The sequence below is a fragment of the Vespula pensylvanica genome, chromosome 6 (assembly GCF_014466175.1).
Source record: "Vespula pensylvanica isolate Volc-1 chromosome 6, ASM1446617v1, whole genome shotgun sequence".
Taxonomy (NCBI): Eukaryota; Metazoa; Arthropoda; class Insecta; order Hymenoptera; family Vespidae; genus Vespula; species Vespula pensylvanica.
This window is the reverse complement of record NC_057690.1, coordinates 1,606,260-1,619,443: the sequence shown is the minus strand read 5'-3', so window position 1 is coordinate 1,619,443 and position 13,184 is coordinate 1,606,260.

Genomic DNA, 13,184 nt, shown 5'->3' with positions numbered 1-13,184 from the left:
TTTCTCTTCCGTACACTCGTTACTACCTCGAGGAAGTCCGGTCCGTTCCTCCTCTGCCCTGCAATTTTAATAACCACATCCTTCGGCCATTGGATAAGATGGCGGTTTCAGAACGCATGGCGCGACCACTTTCGTATCTTCTTCGTCTTCGTCTTCGTCTTCGTCTTCGTCTTCGTCTTCGTCTTCGCCTTCGTCTTCGTCTTCGTCCTCGTCTTCTTCTTCCTCTGCCTATCTCCCCTCCCCCTCCTTCCTCTTCCTTTTCCTTCCCACCTCCTTGCCTTTCTTCGACGTCTCCACGTATGTCACTTCCACGTAACACGTCATTGTACTGTTGAATCGCACGAATCGAGTTCGATCGAAACTACACTTTTGCTTGGTAATATTTTTCTTTATATCGCTTCTATAGACTTACGTCAATTTACTTATATTTTCGTACTTTTAAAAACATATATATCAACTCTCTAAAATAGATTGAATGCAGCACCGAACGACGATAATCATTTCTAAGACCTAAGTTTCTCTGATTGGAATTAAATAAATATGATGATTATTTCCTAGAAATTAATAATATTATTAAATAAAACGAGTGTTTTATAACCGTACGTTCCTTATGTGATTTAGATTCGTCGAATTGCCAATGTTGGATAAGTAGGTGGGTAACAGGAAGAAGAACGCCATTCGTCGAGCGTGTCATTGCCAGTTATATTCTTGGAGAGAACCGTTAGTCTTTGAATTGACGATTCACGGATGCGCGTTATCGGAAATCGACGCGAACGTAACGTGCACGCCTATCTCGTACTTACTTATCGTAGAAACCATGTCCTTGTCGTTTAATGGTGATGGCGATGACGATGGCGATGGCGATGGCGATGGCGAGTTGGTAGGAGCGATTGTGTTAGTGGTAGTAACTGGTAGTAGCAATGGTTGCAGTTGTGCACGCTCGCAATCGCCACGGCGGAACCAATTACGTGCTAAACCATCCATCAAGCTTTATAAGAGAAACCTCCCATTATTTTAAAGCTTATGTTTTCTAAGGACAATCGTAGGATGAGCTCGCTTCTCGTCCATGCGAGCGGATTAAAAGACCGAGTTACGGAAGCTGTTGCTCGTGCTGCTTCAGAAGCGGCCGAGTCATACATATATGCTTTGGCTTATTATACGTTATCCGCACAACATCACTTATCTTATTACGTAGTAATCGTTGAATAACTCGCTAAGTACGTAAGCCTGTTTTCTACATCGCGGAATAACAAGTAAGTAAGTAAGTAAGTAAGTATGTAAGTAAGTAAGTAAGTAAGTAAGCAAGTAAGAAAGCAAGCAAGTACAAGAATTTTCTATCTTCCGTTCTTGACTGTCGAAACGCATCATCTGTCGAAAATCCAATATCCGCATTGAATATATATATACGTATATGTATATGTACGTATGAATGTACTTACGTATGTATCTTATTTAAGGGATACATTGTTAATAAGGAAGACAAATCTTTGAACGTATTTCAATTCTTTCGCGTACAGTGGTGAATCTATATATACCGCAAAAAGAAGTAAGAGAAAAAAAATAAAAAGAAACTAAATAAATGTTTGATCGTACGATTTTCTCTAAGGAAAAAATTCGATGTAGATAATACTGGGGAGTCATTGAAACGTTCGAAGTTCATCGACGTTCTCTCAACGGACGATAAAGGTTTAAACAATTTGCATTCGAAAGGGAAAACTAAACTTCCGACGTGGATGTTTAATGAAAAACTTTCTCTCTCTCTCTCTCTCTCTCTCTCTCTCTCTCTCTCTCTCTCTCTCTTTCTCTCTCTTTCTCTCTCTTTTCCTTTCTTTGGTCGATAATCGATAGTTCATCCACGCGTTTAGGAAATCGCTCGATTTATTCGAGGGAAAAAACTTTTTAAAGTTTACCCCGATCGCATAGAATCGTTGTACCCTTTCATACAATATTTATATTATAACGATATAAATTACTCCTCTTCTCTGCTCTCCTCGAACAGGCATTGCGTTCGAATGAAAAGAGAAAAAGAAAGGAAAAAAAAAGGAAAAAAAAAAGAAAGGGAGGGGAGAAAAACGAGAGAGAAAAAGGATACAAAAAGAAGAAGAAGAAGAAGATAGAGCTACTACGAACGATCAAACGTGATTCATCGATTTCGCGAGGTAAGATAAGATCTGCATAAACGATTTGCGGCACGCGATATATATATATATATATATATATATATATATATATATATATTTATATATTTATACGCAAATAGAAAGTTTCCCGTTGCACGATGAACGAACAACGAACCCAATTAAATCGTCTTATCGCATTGATAATCGACATTGGGGGATAATAAACGTGTCTTCTGCGCTCTTCGAAACTCTTTTTTTCCAGTCGATGTTTAATCGAGCCGTTTTTCTATTGATACGAGAATCGTTCTACATCGTCGTTAGCTTCGCAGTTGTAAACTAATTACTGGGTGCCGGTAGTACGACTATAGGAAAAGTAACGTGGTTGATCGTACTCCGCTCTGTCCCGATATATCGTCGCCATTACATTACTATTACTATTGCTACTACTACTATCGCTACTATTATTACTACTACTACTACTACTACTACTACTACTACTATCAGTACCCTTTTCTCCCTGCTTCAGCTGCAACTTTCGTAGTCTCTCTTTGTCCGATGGAAAATTGCCGGTACCAACGGACGCAGTTACGCATAAATAAATAATGCTGGTGTATGCGAGCTTCGACGAGTAGCCGAACCTACCTACCTACCTACCTCTACGGATTACCGGCTACCGTCGGTGCATCGCTACTGGCTGCTGTTGTTGCAATAAATATGATCTCCCTTTCCTCCTACAACAGGTAACAAACTTTATAAGTACACGACATCGAAACTTTCTTCTTGTCGTGTTCGTCGTTAATTTTACCCAGCCATCACGTCCATCTATATGTCTACATATATATATATACACACATATGTATAAATACATATATATATATATAAAGACATACATAATATATACATATCTATAAGTAAGTATATATATCCGTATATTTTTTTCTTCATATCTAGATATCTAGATATCTAAATACATATACATATACATATATATATATGTACAATACATATACAAACACATACACTTATATATATATACATATGTATAATGTATACATATGTAAATAAATACATATATCGACATATTTTTTCTCTCCGCTACGACGAATCTTCCTCAACCTTTTCATTAAAAAAAAAAAAGAAAAGAAAACGAAGAGAAAACGAAAAACAAAAAAAAGACAGGAAAGAAAGAGAGAACAGGAAAGAAAAAAAGAAAACAAGAAAATCCAACCAAGAAAAAGGACACGTGAAAGCTCGATCTCGTTAATAATTCAGTTCCTAATTCGGTCCGGTGCAATTTCGGCGCGTTTAAGATGAAATTAGCTATGTGAAATGATCAGACGACACGCGAAAGGCGAGACGTCAAGAATGAGTATCGCGAGATGAGCGTCTCAATTTGCATGCTTTCAAGATGAAAGACTGGCCTTCATCCTCTTCCTCTTCTATTACTTCTTCTTCTTCTTCTTCCCGCGAAAAAGGGACCGATAGCCGAAAGGAAACACGTTAGGGATCATTTAAGAATCATCCATTCAAAGTGTGTTGTCCTACCGTCGGCTTCATCGTTGTCGTCGTCGTCGTTGTCGTTGTCGTTGTCGTTGTCGTTGTCCTCTTCTTCGTCTTCGTCGTACACCATGATATCTGCGGTCTCGTGCCACGAAAACGAAAAATTTCGCGTTCCCAGTCGCGTTTCACGAATAACAGAGAAATAAGTATCCCATATGCTATTCCACGAGTTCTTTCTTCTACTACGTCCTAATTTGTATATCACTACTAATACCGAGTAATTTGCTAGCGAGAACAGAATGGATCAATAACCGGCTTAAGGGGTTGCCGCCGCGGCTCCGCGCGTTTCTATAGCTTCGTTCTTTATACTTGCAATATGTGCGATAGTATATATGTGTATGTCTATATGTATATGTATATACGTAAGAGAGAAAGAGAGAGAGAAAGAGAGAGAGAGAGAGAGAAAGAGAGAGACTATCGCTTCGACAGTCCACTCACCTTTCCTCACCTACGAGACACCCATTCACGAACCTCTTGTGGTCGTCCTCGGGATCCACCGTCCCTCTTTTCTCGTATGCGTGGCTGGCACGCTATGTAGTAAAAGTAAGGGACCATTTGGAAGAACACTCTGCCTGGGGCGGAAAGAGAACAGAGAGAGAGAGAGAGAGAGAGAGAAGGGAGAAGTGGGATGAAGAGTTTGGACCACCGTGGTTCGAGAGTTCAAATATCGTGCCAAAATTTTTTCTACTCTCTCTTTCTCTCTCTCTCTCTCTCTCTCTCTCTCTCTCTCTCTCTCTCTCTTTCTCTCTTTTTCCCTGTCTGTCTGTTTTTCTCTAGTTTAGAATAGATCGAACTAAATTTTAATTCGCTCGAGATAGACAAAAAAGAGAACTTCGATTAAACTCGACATCATCGAATTCGAAAAAAATAGACTAGAAGAGATAAATAAAAAATCGAATGAAGCGATTGCATCCTTCGGAGGAGGACGCTCGTGATAGTGTTTATTAAAATAAAATTGAAAAAAATGAACAAGTTGATTAGAGTTCTTTTAATATATATATATATATTTTTTTTCAATTTATCTTTTTTTTATCTTTTTCTTCTTCAATTAAAATTGTCGCATATCGCATACGATCATCATGCACTAGTAATAACAATTCTTTAAAGAATATCTTCACCGTTGTTTCTATCTCTCGAAGAAGAAGAATTTTGTCTAATAACACGGCGAAATCGAGTTGAAAGGATATTCGAAGTTGAAATGAAATTTATCGAAGATCGTTGTGAATCGATCCTCTCGAGATCACGATCGAGTTAAGAGACTCGTGGACGCGTCTTGGAGAATGGGTCGAGCCTGCCGGAGTTCGTAGCATACGGTGGGATAGCACTGCGGTTGTGCGGCTCATCTGGTCTCATCTCACCTTTTCTCTCTCTCTCTCTCTCTCTTTTACCTTTCATCTCGCTTCTCTTGGATCTACTATATATATATATATAAAGATATATATATCTTTCTCTATCTCTCTTACTCTCTCTCTCTCTCTCTTTCTTCTCTCTTCTCTCTTCTTTCTCTCTTTCTCTCATAGCCGCTGGACCGATGGTGGTGGAGGCAGCAGCGGCGGCACCCTTTGATCTCTCTGACCACGCCCCCTTTTTTCATTTTTTCACTCCTTAAAAGGCAGATGGACAAAGTGTATTGTAAAGTGGGCAGCGCGCCGTAGAAGACAGCGGGAGAGGAACGACGTCAGGGGAAGGAGAAAGGCTATGCTGTAGGTGAAGCTGCTGGCTCCGTGTCCAGTTACAATTATTAAGGACTCTTCGTGCCTCTTCGTGCAGGAAGAAGGAAGAAGAAGAAGAAGAAGACGAAGAAGACGAAGAAGACGAAGAAGTAGACGGAGGTTAGAATCCGGCGAATGCTCCGCTAATTATCCGATCCCCGCGTCTCCGGACTAATGGGTCGGCAAAGAGAGGGAAAGAGAAGGAAAGAATTAGAGAGTGAGAGAGTGAGAGAGAGAGAGAGAGAGAGACCACCGACAATATCCAATTGATCATCCGACAATCCTTTCTGATGAACGAGGGAACTTCCTATCTTGTAACTCGTGAAAGGAAAATCCTCTTGAAATCTTATTTCGTTATCGTCGACGAAAGAGATCCTTTACGTTTGTAAGCGTATACGTTACTATGCTATTACGTGTAACACGTAGGCACGTATATATATATATATATATATATATATATATATGTATATATAAATACGAGATTTTCCACGAATGTATATGTTTTGTTATATAGATTGACTTTGAGAATCACAAGATACGAATGTCGAAGGACGAACTTTACTTTACGAATGTTTACGATAGGTAAACAATAACGAGGGATAGGAACGTTCTTGTTGTTCCTTCGGTTATTCACGCAGTTGCGTATTAATCGTCTAACCGATCGGTCGTATATCTTACTTAAACGCTGTGCAATTCGTATAAAATAACGAAACCTTCCTCAAGATCTATTTTCACCATTAGCGATACTACTCGATCAACGACTCAATCTGCAGATACGTAAGTAAGTACTTATATATCTATAATCTACGAAAACTCTCAAGTAATATTCTTTCGATCTTACTTTAAGATATTACGCCGTACAAAAAGACAAAGAACAAAATACATATATTTAAGCGTAAAAATGATAGCGATAGCTTTCAGCAAGGAATAGAAGTAAAAAACGAGGACACGTCGATGATAAGTAAAAGATTACGTTTAGTTACGTCATATTAGTTACTCGTTGAATTAGTTCCCCATTGGAGAGCGAAACGACGACGACGGTATTAGAAAATTTTCTGATAGTTTGCGATACGTCTCTTGTATAAACTTACGAGGATGACGCTAATGGCCGAACGATTCGCTAATGAATTCCCGGCACTGTTTGCCGGCTATTTATTTGGAGCATCATCAAATATACCGCGTACCCTCGGTAATTGGTTAATAAAACCCCGGAAGGGAGCTCTCTTTCCGGCGTGATTAATTGCGGCCGCGAGCGATTCTCTTCTCGTTTCGAGGCTTGGCCAACGGCCCGCCATCACCGTCACCTCTCTCATCTCTTTCTCTCTCTATCTCACTCTTTCTGCGTATAGTTTCTCTTCTTATCGTTTTGTATCGCCTTCACGCTTTAAAGAAAGAGTTCAACGTCGCTTGAAACGACTTCATTAGACCGTTAGATCGTTAGTCCATCGCAAAGAAAGGAATGAAAAAAAAAAATAAATAAAAGGAACAAACAATGAAGAAGAAAATAAGAAAAAAAAAAATATACGAAGCGTCGTACCTAGGATAAGTCTTTGTATCGTCGATATTTCATACACTCTCTCAAAGATCTCTCGAAGATTCTCCATCATTTTCCCTCGGATCTTTTTCGAACGAGCTCCGGATAATAATACAGCGGATTTGTTTTTTTTTTTTTTTTTTTTTTTTTTCGTTGAACGTAACGATGCTTTCGATCGACGTATCTCCTCGTTGTTTGTTATCGATCTTATAAAAGGGATACAATTTACCCTCGTATTACTTCGTTCGAAAGTGTAGTCGGCGAAATTAATTTTTATATCATCGATTATAAAATGAAAAAAGATAACGAAGTATTTATTAGTTAAGTAAACAATATTTATATAAAGAAACGCCTAATTATTTTACCGACTGTTATTAATATAAGGTCAATGTAATGTTACCTGCATATTTATCATTCGTACGAAATATCAAGTACACGTACATTTATTTATAAAAAAAAGTCCGCATTTGTCCTGTGTGTACTATGTTTATATTTATTTATGTATGTATGTATGTATGTGTATATGTGTGTATGTGTGAAAGAGAAAGAAAAAGAGAGACACAGAGATTGAGACGAAAAGAAATACAGTTTGATATCGGTTGTATACTAAGAACGTGCGACAATGACGTTGCCCGGAGATGGACGGTGCCAGTAGAGAGGGTGAATGTTTATACCTAAGCGTTAAAATTGCAGAATTGCGTGGCCCATTGTACGGTGGATCACGCGGTCCGAACTGTCTCGAAGCATTTCGACGTTTACGGCGTCACGTGATTTACGGTTTATTTATGCCACGGACTCTTTGTAATAATAGTAACCAGTAAACGCCTTCGAGAAAGAAGAGAGGAAAGACAGAAAGACGAAGATGAAGAAGAAAATGAGAGAAAGAGAGAGAGAGAGAGAGAGAGAGAAGAAAAAAAAGACGAAGAAGTAGGAGGAGAGACGATAAGCGAAAGGAATTGCGCTGCCTCTCTTACGAACAAACGACGGCCATTTTAAGAGGCCCTTAACTCTTTAGTGCTCCTGGGAACAACGGCAATCTCCATATAAAATTCGATTCCCGGCGTTGAGTGCTCGGAACCCACCGAGATGAGGAGTCGGACTCATCCGTGATGAACGTAGAGACGCAAAGGGCGTGTCCCTTTCCGGATGCATAAAAGTTGCACTAAGTAGCACAGTAACAATGTGTTTAAAGCGCATCTTATTTAACTCCCTTGTACATTACCATCGACGTTTTAATTGTACGATCTTTTTATTTTTCTTCTCTTTTTTTCTTTCGTTTCCTCGTCGAACTTTTTTCGAGATCCTTTAGCAATGATAGAAAGGAGCGTAATATTTTGGGAAAAAAAAAAAATGATAAGGAAGAAGAAAATCGTATCTTTTCTATCTGGAGTAAGAAAATATCGATAGTTTTTTCTTCTTTTTTTTTTTCTTTTTTTTTTTTTCGTCTAATCTCTTTCCTTTCCTTAATTAGATTAAATTAAAAAGAAACCTCGAGGGAGAGAGAAGAGGAAGAAGAAGAAGGGAAAAGAAAAGAATGAAAAAACAATCTCCCCGCGGCTAATTTCCAATTTTCAAGAAAGATACTCGGAAGTCAAGTATAAAATGTTCCATGGCTGGTCCCACACATTGTAGTCTTTTTGTTAAACAGAATTGCCGCTTAGCTGGAGAACGGTAGAAGGTGCTCGTTAGAGGTACCGTGTCTTAATAATAACGATATTCGTACGCGTTCCTACCGCGGAATATTCCACCTGTCACATACTTCCTTCTTAACTGCTTGCCGGTTCGCTTATTAGAGCTGAAGCTCACGCTCGTTGTTGGATCTATAAAGACCGGCGTAAGGAGCGTTTTATGTATGTGCCACTTCCCACGTCGTTCGCGAATACCAAAAAAAAAGAAAATAAAAAAAAAGTTATAAAAAAAAAATAAAAAATTCTCTCTCTCTCTCTCTCTCTCTCTCTCTCTCTCTCTCTCTTATTCGTATCACAATTCTTTAATATAAGTGATTTAAATTGTTTTTTAATGATCATAACGAACGAATTTCTACGGATAAACACACTTCAAAACGATATTAATCAGATGTTAAACCATTAATCAGATATTAGATCGATTTTACCTATCAAGTAAATGGTTAAATATGTTTTAATCAGATAAACGATATTATCTAATCGAATAAAGAAAAAAAAAAATGATAACAAATACTCACTGGATATCGTCGAACATCGCAAGCTCCGAGAAGGAGCTACGCTCCGCTGAATAAACTAACAGCACAGTAAGTATACCTGGGGTAGGGGTACACTTTACGAACGTTCATTTTTCTCTTCGAGATCTAACCTCTCCCTCTCGCCATTTTTTTTCATTTCTATCTATCGCGAACTAAGAGGAATCTCTTTTTACTTTGTTGTTAATCTCCCGTATTACGAGATAGAGAGGAAAAAAAAAAGAAAACAAAAAGAAAACTACGAAATCTTATTTTTATATCTGCGAATATTGAAACGTACGTTTTATATGGAAAATTTTTGTAGAGGTAGACAAATTTGAAATATATATATATATATATATATATATATATATATATATACATATGTATTTCGAAAATTAACTTTTCATACGTGTCTTAAGTTAGCTAATAGATTTTTTTCATGTTATTCTGTTATATGATTTGTCGGAGTCTGTACTTACTTGGCTCGACGTCAAATACTCATTATTAATAAGCGAAACGCCTTGAAAGTGTGGAAATGTTAAGGTAAAGGATGGAAAATGAGAGAGAGAGAGAGAGAGAGAGAGAGAGAGAGAGAGAGAAAGAGAGAGAGAGATAGTTAGAGAAGAAGGTCTAGAATGACAGGAAGACGCACCTGTCGCTCCTAAATCTCATTGCTTAGAGTCTCCTTGCGAGTGTCACGGTCGCGTTTAGAGGAAAACGCTTCATCCCCTTCTATCTGTAACTCCCTTCTTTCTCTTTCTCGCGTTTTAATAGGTATACGTATGTATATATGCATTTAATTGGCTGACATACGAGAACGAGAAAAAGAAAGAGAAAGAGAGAGAGAGAGAGTTATTTCCAGGCAACAGTCATTAGTCCATTACCATGGACGACAAAATATCCCTAGAAAGATTTCTACGATATTCTCGAGTTGTCTCTGAACATCCAAACAAATCTTAAATATCCTACTTCGTATGTTCTACCTAATCTCTTATATTTATCTACGATTTCCGACTATCCCAAATTTTCCCTTAGTTTATCTGATCGAGACGCGTTCGTCTTCGCGAGGGGAAAGTTATTTCTTAGAAAATTTTCTTTCGACACGGTTACATGTCTATCTGAAAGTTCTTAGAAAATTTTTATATATTTTTATATTTTTATATATACATTTTATATATAAATTTATATATATATATGTGTGTGTGTGTATATATATATATGTATCGTATAAGAGATAGGTAATAATTATTGTCGTTTAAGATACATTTTAATTTCTATCGGTTAGATATTAATCCTAATATCTATTACACTTTCTAATACGTAATATTTTTTCTTTTCTTTTTTTTCTTTTTTTTTTTTTTTTTTTTTCATAAACGAACACAAATTTTTTTCATATCTACTTATTAGACGTATTATATAAGTCGGTATTTAATTAACACGGATAAAAAATATATCTAATTAAATATAATTGGTACGAACTAAACTCGTCCGTGTAGAAAAAAAAAAAAAAAAAAAAGAAAAAAAGGGAGGAAAGAAACCAAGGAGAGATTAAAATCCGTATTCATTGAATGTCTGAGTAAGTAGATACGAACGAAGACAGGAAATACAATCGGCGGCATTAGTAGCAATGGGAATGAAAATCATCGCGGTGGTTCGAGAGAGCTAAGGACGTTGCCAAACGCCGTGTAACAAATTGCACGGCTCTTGCAGCCGGCCGAAAGTACATAATTTAATAAGCGATGTGGTTTACGAGCCGGCGGTGTAGCTGCAGTTAGAGACGAGATTTAACGGTGACTTCTACGGGGTGCGTTTCCTTTGCTTTTCTCCTCTTTATTTCCTTTCATTTGCTACTATCTTTGTCTCTCTCTCTCTCTCTCTCTCTCTCCCTCCCCTGCTCTTTTTTACATAGTTACAATACTCGATACTCGGCGTGCAATTTTTTCCTTCTTTACTATACCCACTTCAATTATTTTTGTCTCTTTTTCTCCTTCTTATTTTTTTTTTTGTTTTTCTTTTTTTTTTTTTCTTTTTTTTTTTATTACCATCATTATATTATTTTTATTAATTTATCTCGCTATATAGCATTGTTTTATCTCCCGTTCATCAAAAGTAATGGCATTTCTTTTTCGAGCAGGTCTTAAAATAATGCAGAAGAAAAGAGACGAAAAAATTACATTCGACTTCGATTTAAGATACTTTCTTTTATCGCTATCATTAATAGCTCGTACGATCGGTTTCGATAAAAAATTTTCGATATCGGAGAGATTCTCTTCGTCGAAAACATTTGAGGAAATCCTGACCTTCGTTTACCCTTGAGAGTCAACAATTCCCGGAACGAAAGCTTTGGAATTCTCTTTCAGTTCAGCTTACTAATAAATACATCGATCATAAATTTTGCATATTATTTATTTATCGTACTTGTAGCAGTATCACACACGGCAAGATCGTCGAATAAAAAAAAATGTATCTCAAAGATATGTACGTCGACGATAACGTTTACATTCTCCTTCTTATATTCTCCTGCGAAAAAATTAAATCGACTCGTAATTACTTAAACGACCGTAATGACAACTGCAAAATATTGCGTCATTCGTTTTGCCCAAATAAAAAAGAGAAAAAGAGAACAAGAAAAAAATCGCATTACTCATTTGGATGACCTAATATAATCCTACTTATGATTTTGTCCGTATTGAGCTTTCGGTCCATGAAAATAAACTTTATACCTCTCTCTCTCTCTCTCTCTCTCTCTCTCTCTCTCTCTCTCTCTCTCTCTCTCTCTCTCTCTCTCTCTCTCTTCAAAATCTTCTCATCTCTTTGCCTTTACACGGTCCATGGACAAGCGTCATTTCTCGGCATAAGCCGGCTCGGCTTAATGTTGTTTTAATTAAGTAGGCGGTTAGCCGAAAAGAATGTCGAGAGTCGGTACTTTCAAACTCGTCGTCGTTGTCGTTTCTCCTTCTCTATTTCGAGAGTTGTGCTCGTAAGAGAGCGAGTCAGCATGTGTTCCTCGTATGTTCAGACGCGATGGACGATTTCGTTTGACTAATCGCCGTCTTTTCAACCTCGCCTAGACTCCCCTCCCACTCACATCCCTCTCTCATACTTCTTATTCTTTTTTCCCTTCTGCTTAGTTGTCGTCATCTTCGTCGTCGGCGTCGTCGTCGTCGGCGTCGTCGTCATCTCGTCTTCCATTTCTACCTCTTCTACTACTTCTACGTCCTCGTCCTCGTCCTCGTCTTTCTCTTCTTTTTCTACTTCTTCTCACGATGCGGTTAAACTCGGAGGAAATCGCGATTTCCCATCTGAACTCCCCTTCCATGGGACACACCGTTTAACGACAAAAGCGTGGACGGGTACCTAGTAATTTGGATCGGGTCTACGGAGAAAGCGAGAGATGGTAGCTTTACAAACGTAATGGTGTGCTTCTACTTCGTGAGTTCGCATGAATTCGTTAACTATCTACATATTATTACGAAGCGTCTCTTGCATAAAGCTAGGTTCTAATTACAAATGACAATGTTTGTCGTACGCTGTATCCTTTCGAACGAGGGGGAAAAAACAAAGAAAAAAAAATAACAGAAGGAAGGAAAAATAGAGAGAAAAAAAGGGGAAAAAAACGGAAGAGAGAATTGATAAGAATCTTACGATTAAGCGGTAAGGATTTCACGCGAGTTCACCGATTTGATCGTCTCTCTTTGATCATTGAGTACGGACAAAATGGCGGCGTAAGTAATCAGCAGCGTTTCTCTAGGAAATTATCCGTGTCGAGCGAAAACGTCAGACACGTTCCTTTATCGAGACGATCTGAAAGAGAAAAAGAAAAAAAAAAGAATGATCTTAAGGTCGAGACTTCACTACCGGAGTTTGATATTTCGACAACGTTGGTACCCAATTTTATGCTTCGCCGGAGCGGGTCCATTTGATGTTTACAAGATACCAGGTGTATCCCTCGAACATTGTTTCCGTGAATTTACCAAAAAGAAGAAAAAATGATAACGCGGTTAATAACGCCTCCTTCATTTCGGAACGATTGTTGTTGCTTGAGGAAATGATAATGA